The 9,164-nt window shown below is 39.4% G+C and overlaps 1 long non-coding RNA gene across 1 annotated transcript; it reads right to left on the bottom strand.

The window, feature by feature from the left end:
• Positions 1-728: 728 nt before the first annotated feature.
• LOC308596434 lies at positions 729-3,576 on the bottom strand. Its single transcript, XR_014012530.1, has 2 exons — positions 3,319-3,576; positions 729-1,312 (listed from the first exon to the last, which is right to left on the bottom strand). It is a non-coding gene; the product is annotated as an uncharacterized lncRNA (long non-coding RNA).
• Between the last annotated feature and the right edge of the window lie 5,588 nt (positions 3,577-9,164).

Consider the following 9,164-nt stretch of genomic DNA (forward strand, 5'->3'; position numbering starts at 1 on the left):
AATACTTGAAAGACATTATGTATTTTTTTAAAAAAAATACTGGCAAATACAAGTTAGATTCGGTAATAGATCGATAGATAGACATTCCTCAGAATGTCATGCCACAAGTCCTGCTTGTTTGAAATTTATCAAGACTACTTGAATACTCAAACACTGAAAATGTGAAGAGCTTTCAACATAACTAAAATGGAATAGTCGCAGATTAGAGTAAGAGTTGTCCTACAATTTTAGCTGCAACGAGACCAACATTCTGCCACATTTGATTGATTTGATTTTTATTCCCCATTAATCCTCATGCATAGCATTCTACAAATCTATCATTTTTACTGCTGCTGCATTGTTTATTTTTTACAGACGTACATTTCTGAAATAAAAACGATACATACATTTTTTTTTAAAAAAAGCAAAATAATTTGCATTTGTGACTGAATCCCATTTTAAATAGTATTTATTTGGTTATCACTAACCATAGCTTGATGTGTATTTCCTATTCTTGTGAGTTTGAAAGTATTTCTCTTCTTCTTCATACATGTTAAACTTAGTTGCGGGGGGGGGGGGACTGGTGTCAGTGTACCAACCCACCCCCCCAAAAAAAAAACCCAGAGAGGAAATAACTTTGAGACGTATTTATAAAAGATATTTTCTATTCAAAAGCCACACACAAAGCATGATAAAATCAAATAAAGCAGAAGAAAAATATAACCAATTATCCAAATGCAAAAGAAGCATTTCAGAAGCAACTTTTATTAATTAATGTATTAGAAAATTTGAGTGTTGTACAGAATAAAAAATACATTAAACCAATAAAAATAATATAAATAGATCATAGGAGTTTTTTCAGGTGCTATCATAGAATCATACAATAAGAATAATATACAATTCATCATATTATAAAATATGTGTGATGTAAAATGGACAATAACATAGTAATACAATCACCATATTATAATATTGGCAATAATACAATAATACAGTCTTCACAGTAATTGACTATGCACAAACCAACCCTGGTGGCCTTAAGGGTTTGGATGCACCGGTAGGTTTTCAGAATGTGCTGGTTAAAAGCAAAACCAGTAATCAACTATAGGAAAGCTCTCTCTTTCAAGCAGCTAACTTTTCATTAAATATTGAGAGAAGCGCAAGATCTTGTAAGGTGGGCATGACTGGGCAGGAAGTTCCAAAGAGTTAGTTCACCTACTGAGAAGGTCTTGCTCCCCACCAATCCTGCCTCTGAGAACATCTGCTTAGGAAGCAAACTGCCGTTGCCCAAGTTGAGCAAAGTTTTGAGCATGTACATCAGGCTGCCGTTCAGCTGTGATGGGAAATATCATCAGGGACATTAACAACAATCAGACACGTATCTATGAAAAAGCTATGACTTCTAGAAGTTTTATAATTGGGAAAGCATGCCATCATCCTTCAATCATTTTGAATTTTTGTTCTTTTATTCTTGTTCATGTTTTAAATTATCTTCCCTTTTTTTCTTTAAAGGCTAAGGCGGTTTACCTATCACTGCTGCAAACCCCAAATTCTCACCAAAAAATAAAGCGACGACTTCCCAATGGACAATGCCACAGCTACCACATCACGCTCTGGACTGGTAAGAATTTGATATTTTAATGTGGCAGAATTTATGCTTTGAACTCCTTTTCTAATGACATCAGGAAGAAGCCTTTGCTGTACACTTTTTAGAAACTCCTGAAAAATGCTTTGTTTGGGCAAACCTATCCAGAGTTGCCTAATATTGATGTGCGTTTTAAGCTGGTTTTTAGCTCATCAATGATTTAAATTATTTTCTGGAATTATTGTTTTCAACAATTGTCACTGGTAATTTCATGGGGTGAGGTTTTCTTTTTCCTTTTTTTGCAAACTACTTTGAGGTTTTATATTTTCAATCAAGTGGTTCCGTACGTTTTGTGAAATAATAATAAATAAACTTTTGACAGAAATCAATTTTAGTTCTGTGTGTCAGGGGGTCTCTGAGTGCCGGACCGTGGCACTACAATTCTAACCACATCTACTGGGAATTAGAGTTATTTGGGTGTGAGACCCATCAGCTTAATTTGGTATGGTATGGCAGCAATGTGGTAAAATGCAATCGGGAGTAACAAATGTTCTTATACCAAGAGTTTGAGAGTTAGGCGATGGACTGTCCTCTCTATCAAGTGTGGCCTAAACAAAAACATTTTTAGGAGGCACCCAAAAGAGCGCAGTGAAGCTGCTTTACCGACATCAAAAGGCAGGGAGTTCCATAGTGCTGTCACCCTAAAAGATCATAGAATTGTAGAGTTGGAAGAGGATCATCACCAATTTCTTACCAATGTGGAATGAGTATTACGTGGCATGTGTAACAGTACCAATTCCACAGATCAAAGCAGTTGAGTAGGCATATATGGCGGTAAGGTAAATTGGTCCCATGCTGCTGAGAGCTTTATATATTAATAGGAACACCTTGAACTGGGTGCAGGACCAAATATAGACAACCCACCCCCAAATATAGTCTCCACCCCCATTGTTCAGCCCGGACACTGAGATCCAGCTCTGAGGGCCTTCTGGCGGTTCCCTCATTGCGAAAAGTGAGGCTACAGGGAACCAGACAGAAGGCCTTCTCGGTAGTGGCGCCCGCCCTGTGGAACACCCTCCCTTCAGATGTCAAAGAGATAAACTACCTGACATTCAGAAGACATCTTAAAGCAGCCCTGTTCAGGGAAGTTTAATATTTAACGCAGTACTGTTTTTAACACTTGATTGGGAGCCGCCCAGAGTGGCTGGGGAAACTCAGCCAGATGGGCGGAGTATAAATAAATTATTATTATTATTATTATTATTATTATTATTATTATTATTATTAACAGTGCTGATCTCTGAGCAGAGCTGTTCTATGCTGATAGGGTCTTTACTCTTGCCTCAGCATTATGCACTAACTGTTCCTTCCAGTTAACGTGGAAGGGAAGCCCCACATAGAGCACATTGCAGTAATCTAGTCTTGAGGTAACCAATGCATGAAATACTGTGGCCAAACTTTCCAAGTCCACGAATGGCTGTAGTTGTTGTACCAGCTGGAACTAGCCATGTGGTAAAATTGCAGACAAAGACCATGACCCTCAAAATACTTATTCTCAAATAGTACTGGTGGCTTCTACTCAAAACTTTAAGCAAACCTTGCCTTTGCCACATGGCTCCAATTACTGCTTGATTATTTTAAATGTGCAAAAATAGCATTAAAGATCATCCCTCCTGCAATAGCTGTTAACAAAGGGAGCCTAGCTGGAAAGTCACTACCCCCTAGGGACTATGGAGTCAGTATGCAGTACTTACCCATGGAATTCTGTCACAAAGTGCCACGCTCCTTCTTGTCTTATCCCTTGACACGTCCTGCCACCTTTTCCCAAACTGCATACCACAGTGATTCAGACTGCAAAGGAAGTCAGGGGGGTTCTTCATGTACGTGGGGGGAAAGTAATAACGACATAGGCCCTGAAACAAATGATGAGAAGTATCTGGAGAAATCCAGAACGATCATAATTGCAGCTGAAGAAGTCCCCTGCTTTTTCTTTCCTTTTCTCCTCTCTCTCTCTCTCTCTCTCTCTCTCTCTCTCTCTCTCTCTCTCTGTTTCTCACGCAAAGCAAACATTTGGTGCTTGAGTTACTGAACATCTTTGAAGGGCCCATGAAGTGTGAGAATTTCTGAAGGGAATCTTTCCATCCGAGTGACTGAGAACATTCCAACTGTGGGGGGTGTCCTATCCCTTCTTCTCTCGCCACCTGTTTCTTGGGATTATTTTTGTTTGTTTGGGCTTTTTTGAACAAAAAGTAAAAACTGCGCAAAAATACAACTTTATCGGAGGCTTCAATTTTGGTAACAAATCTTGCCGACCTTTCCCAGTCCTTGCAGAGTGAAGATTGTAGGTTTCAGGGCTACAGTGAACTGCTGTTCCATCCTTTTCTCTAATTTTCAAATTAAGCAATAACAACACCTAATTATTCCTATTAATTATACTTTCCTCACTCTCTACTGACTCTGATAATTATTTTTGTTTTTTTAAAATAACTATCCTTGCACTTATGTCATAAAATTTTCTGCCTTTTTCCCTTTTATAATATTTGTATTCAAGACAAACAACAGGAGGTTGAAATCAGGCCATTTAAAAGAAACATCTGCTGACATTTATTCATATGCTACATGTTCCACTTTCATCATTGAATGTAATGATAAACACACATTCCAGTCAATAATGGCAGTTCCCAGCCAAGCTTTACAAATGGTCTCTTTAACACCTAAATTGACAGCTCGGGAGAATTTCAGATAGAAGCTAAATATGGTACTTTTGGACACTCTTTGCCTAAGTCTAGAATGACTGGGAAGCATTAATGAGAATGTGCATTGTATACTGGCAGTAACTTGACATGCATGGGTAAAATGTTCCAGAATTTACTGTTTTATAAAGTGGGGTGGGGGGCAGAAAAAAAAAATCACTCCAATACTGTATTTGGGAGCAGGAGAGGGGGAATAGAGTGCAGTATTCTGATTAAGGAAGCATATGGTAGTCTCTTTAAGCACAAAATCTCTGTATATATTAAAGTAAAAACCTGACATCTTATTTAAATTCCCAAAACAAATGTTGCTCTTGGATAAAGTCACATTACTTTTCATTTGTTCCTTAAATCGTAATATACTATTGTTGTTATGTAAGCACTAGGCTAACAAAGAAAAACAATTTCTTACCTGTATCAGGTTTTGGTATCTCTTTCCTATGGAATATATAGCTAGATAGTGCACTATTTAAAAATGAATATCTCTTGCAGTAGGCATAAGATTTAACCATATCCTAGTTTGACCTCTTTAAAGTGTCCCCCCCGATACTGATTTATCTGATTTTTAATATATATCCTTTTACATTTTAGTATAGGTTGCTTAACCTTCTTATAACTGAATTTTAAAATAATTTCAAGTCATGCAGAAAAATCACCAAACTCCTTCATGCTTGAATAGTTTTTCCTTTAAAAATTCTGGTGAAGTTCAAAACAGGTCATTCGCTACATAATGAGTAAAAAAACACAAAAAACCCTGCCCTTGCATGTTTAAAAATAATGAATATATATAAAAAGTAATTTTAGGATCACAAAGTTATTTTGCACCGCATAACAAAAATTGTCAGCTGAGGAAGATGTATTACAGACCCGAAGCCCTTGGATTTAGAAAATTACTGAAATAATTAACGCTGAAGTTATTACTTGAAATGAATTTTAAATGGATGCTAAATAGCAACACAAGAGTTTCATTTTCTAATATTTTTATCTTTCTTGAGAATCTCTTTGCTAATGAACAAGAAGCTATCGATCATGATAATGATTATGGACGTGCTATGACATACTTGATAAATAACATAAATACCAATTAGAGTCCTCTAGTCCCTTTACACATATTAAAGTTGTTAAAAAATTATCTTCAAGTTCCTCGCAGATCAGAATGGTCAACATGTATTCAGTGATAGACTACTCTAGAAGTTCTACAAGAGAGTGACACTTGCAGCACTACAAACCTGCAGCCAAAATAATGGAACTTACTTTGAAGTGAATATGTATAGGGTAGGAGGTGGGTTAGGAATGCAGTATTAGTGACCAAATCCTCAATCCAGATGAATATTATTTAAATAGGTGTTTCTGAATTTAAGATGATTTATTGTACTGTTCAAATCAATTATATTTAATCCTGCCACTCAGATTTGACAGTAAGAGAATGCGAACTGAAGACTGAAATCCCTTCAATTCAGGCATGTTGGGTGTTTGCTTTCCGTGTTAAAGTGAAGTGCAGCATCTAGAAGTTTTTCCTCCCTACCGGACCACAAAATTAGAAAATTCCATATGAGACAGCAGCAGAAATGTTATCCTATGCTTGGAAAGAGAAGTAACATACGATGGAGGCAAGCACGCCATTGGGGAATAACTTTTTAAAGGCTAGAAATCTACTTTTAACTAGCCTATACAGGCTTTTTTGTATATTAAAGTTCAAGCACAAAATGCACCTTGACTGAATGTGTAAGAAAGATGTCAAAACTGTAGTGCTGCCCACATCCTCTGTCATTCAACATTGCTTCTGAACACAGCCTCCACACACAAACCATAGAGGCACTTTAAAAAAAATTATGGTCAACGTGTGGAGTTTGAACCTCGGCCAGTGGGTGCAATCCAGATTCATCTATAGCCATGCTTAGTCACCATGCAAATGATGTCTAAACAGAATATACTGCTTCCAAATTGCAGTGGTCTGGCAAAAGTTCATGTGATTCTCAGAATGTGCTGAATGAGTCACGTTCGAACTCCTGGAAGGATGAGCAAGATCCTAGACATAGGAGAACGGAAAGGTGGCAAACACCTGCTATGCGTGTTCTGGTAGACTTTAAACATGTTTTGTGAGGTGTTGAGGTCTGAATGCATTATGCAAGAAGACACTGGTCTGTCTCCAGTGATGGCTTTGTGCAAGTATTTCTGTTTCCTCAGGACAAGACACCTGATTTCACCAATCTCCCTGGCCTTCTACAACTCTCTGTGAAATATGCCCTTCTCTTCCAGAACGTCCCCCAACCCTCAAGCTTTTGCATCCACCTGTTGAGGTCCTCAAGCAGTTGTCTCTGTTGACAATCACAATTCAAGGTCTTTTCACCTATGGAGGGCAGGGATACTCACTGTCCCTACTAATGTATGGCTTAGCTGCCATTGGATTTCATGCAGAATAGCCCAGGCATACAGGATGCTTATACAGATCATAAAATGAGAATCGTTAGTAAACTGCTTTACAACTTTTAGTAAACTGCTTTACAACAGTATAAATACATGGTGTCCTTTGGAGAGCCTGGGTTTGCTGCCATCTGCAGAGGAGGCATCCGACTCTAGGAAACCGTAGTCCACCCTCATGTTCAGGCTCCTGCTCAGTTGCTGCCATCTGCTGAGCTGCCCACAGCTCTCCCCAGCTTCTGCTGAAGCTCCCTGCTCAACCAGAAGGTCAAGGGGAGGAGCTGGCATGCCATTTCCCCCTGCTGAAGTGGCTGAAGTTGAGGTACCAACCCCAGTTCCTACCATAGAGCACTTTACAGTAATCTATTTGGAAGATTACCAGCACATGGGTCAAACTGGATAGAATATTCCTGTTGAGGAATGACAGTAGCTGGCAAAACAACTGGAGCTAGTAAAGGGTGCTCCTGGTCACAGAGCCAATTTGTGCCTCCAGTGTTACAGTCATAGATCTAAGAGCATCCTCATGGATAGTTAGAGTATCTTGTGTGTCATAAGTCACAGCAAGGGTAAATATGGTATGTGTATAGTGTATATGCGGATGTCAATATTGCCAAGGCTCCTTATTTAAAACAATTTCCCTTCATCTATGTCTCCCAACTCTGAACATTAGAACAAGAGAAGGGCCTTGCGGGATCAGGCCATAGGCCCATGTTGTCCATCATCCTGTTATCACCATGGCCCACCAGATGCCTGTGGGAAGTCCACCAGCAAGACCTGAGTGCAATATCAACTCTTGCTACTTGTGATTCCCAGCAACTTGTTTCCAAAGGCATACAGCCACCAACAGTAGAAAAAGCAAATAGCCACCATGTTTAGCAGCCGTTGATAACCTGACCCTCCATGAATTTGCCTAATCCTATTTTAAAGTCATCCAAGTTTATGGCCTTCGTTATCTCTTCTGGGAGCAAATTGCGTTGTGTAAAGTATTTTGCCTGCCCTGAATCTTCCAACATTTATTGAATGGCTCCAAGTTCAATTATTATGAGAGAGAGAGAGAGAGAGAGAGAGAGAGAGAGAGAGAGAGAGAAGAAAACCTCTCCCTGTCCACTTTGTCCAAACCATGTGTAATCTTATGTACCCCTGTCATGTCCGCTTCAACTAATAACCTCCTTACTTGTATCATAATGATCCCTTGCTCATTCTGATTGCCCTTTTTGAACTTTCTCCATATCCTTTTTGAGGTGGACACAGTATTCCAAGTCCACCTCAAAGATAGATTTGTGCAACAGCATTATGACACTGGCAATTTTATTTTCAATTCCCTTCCCAGCGATCCTTAACATGGACTTGACCTTTTTCACAGCAGCCTCACATCAGGTCAACATCTTCATCAAGCTACCCACTATGACCTATTCCCATGCACGTGCTCATAACTCCAGAGTTTACCAGCTAGAGGAACACAAGGGTATGCAAGGACTGTGATTACAGCCAGAGGAGCTTTCTTCAATGCCACAACCTGCCATTAGTGTGGAAAGCAAAACCTTATAATAGTGGCAAGAGCAGACATTCATGCTTAAAAATGTCAGATCAAACAGCAACTATAAATGGTGGACTTCACATAGGTATTTGGTTGGTCACCGTGAGAACTGGATGCTGGGTTAGATGGGTTTTTTTGTCTAATTCAGCAGGGCTTTTCTTATGACTTGCAATGGTGTCTGATATTGTTGCAACTCTATCACCTTCTCCATTGCAATCCTGGCCCAGACCAGGAGAGAGTTATGAGACTTGAGTTCATAGATGATAAGGGATAAATGTGAATGGTGATGCCAATAGCTGCAACACAGGATACCGTGTTTCTAGAATGCTACCTTTCACATCTCCTAGCCAGAGTGTAAAGTATTTGTAATGCAGGGTCTGTCATGGAGCAGGAGATTGCCTGAAGCCACTTTATGGCCCATTTAGGATGATCATAAGCCAAGATGTGAGCCAGCTTTCTGCCCAGGTTCACACCTCCTTTTCTCCTCTCTTCGTGGCACGAACAATCAAATCTGACTTCCCCATTTCATCCTAACTGGGTGCCTGGTTTGACTGCTTGCGCTGTGAAGGAGCTGCATATATGGACAAAAGCCTTATTAAGCCAAACATAGCCATTGTGTCTGACTTCAATGAGCCTTGAATCTAGGATTTCTAGCCACTATATTGCACCCACTCCTAACAAACCATAGGTTTCTCACACCAGTTCAAAACTGTTACCTCCCCCTGCTGACAGTTGATGGATGGGCTTTGACATATTTTGTTTGCTTAAATGTAACGCAATTGAATGAGGTTGCGGAGGCAGATAGGTAGGAGCCGCCAGCCTTATGCAGACAATTAAGAAAAACATGTTCCATAATAGTCAGCTGGTGATCTGTTTTGATTTTTGTGTTGTT

The sequence above is a fragment of the Podarcis bocagei genome (genome assembly GCF_964188305.1).
Source record: "Podarcis bocagei genome assembly, chromosome: 1".
Lineage (NCBI taxonomy): Eukaryota > Metazoa > Chordata > Lepidosauria > Squamata > Lacertidae > Podarcis > Podarcis bocagei.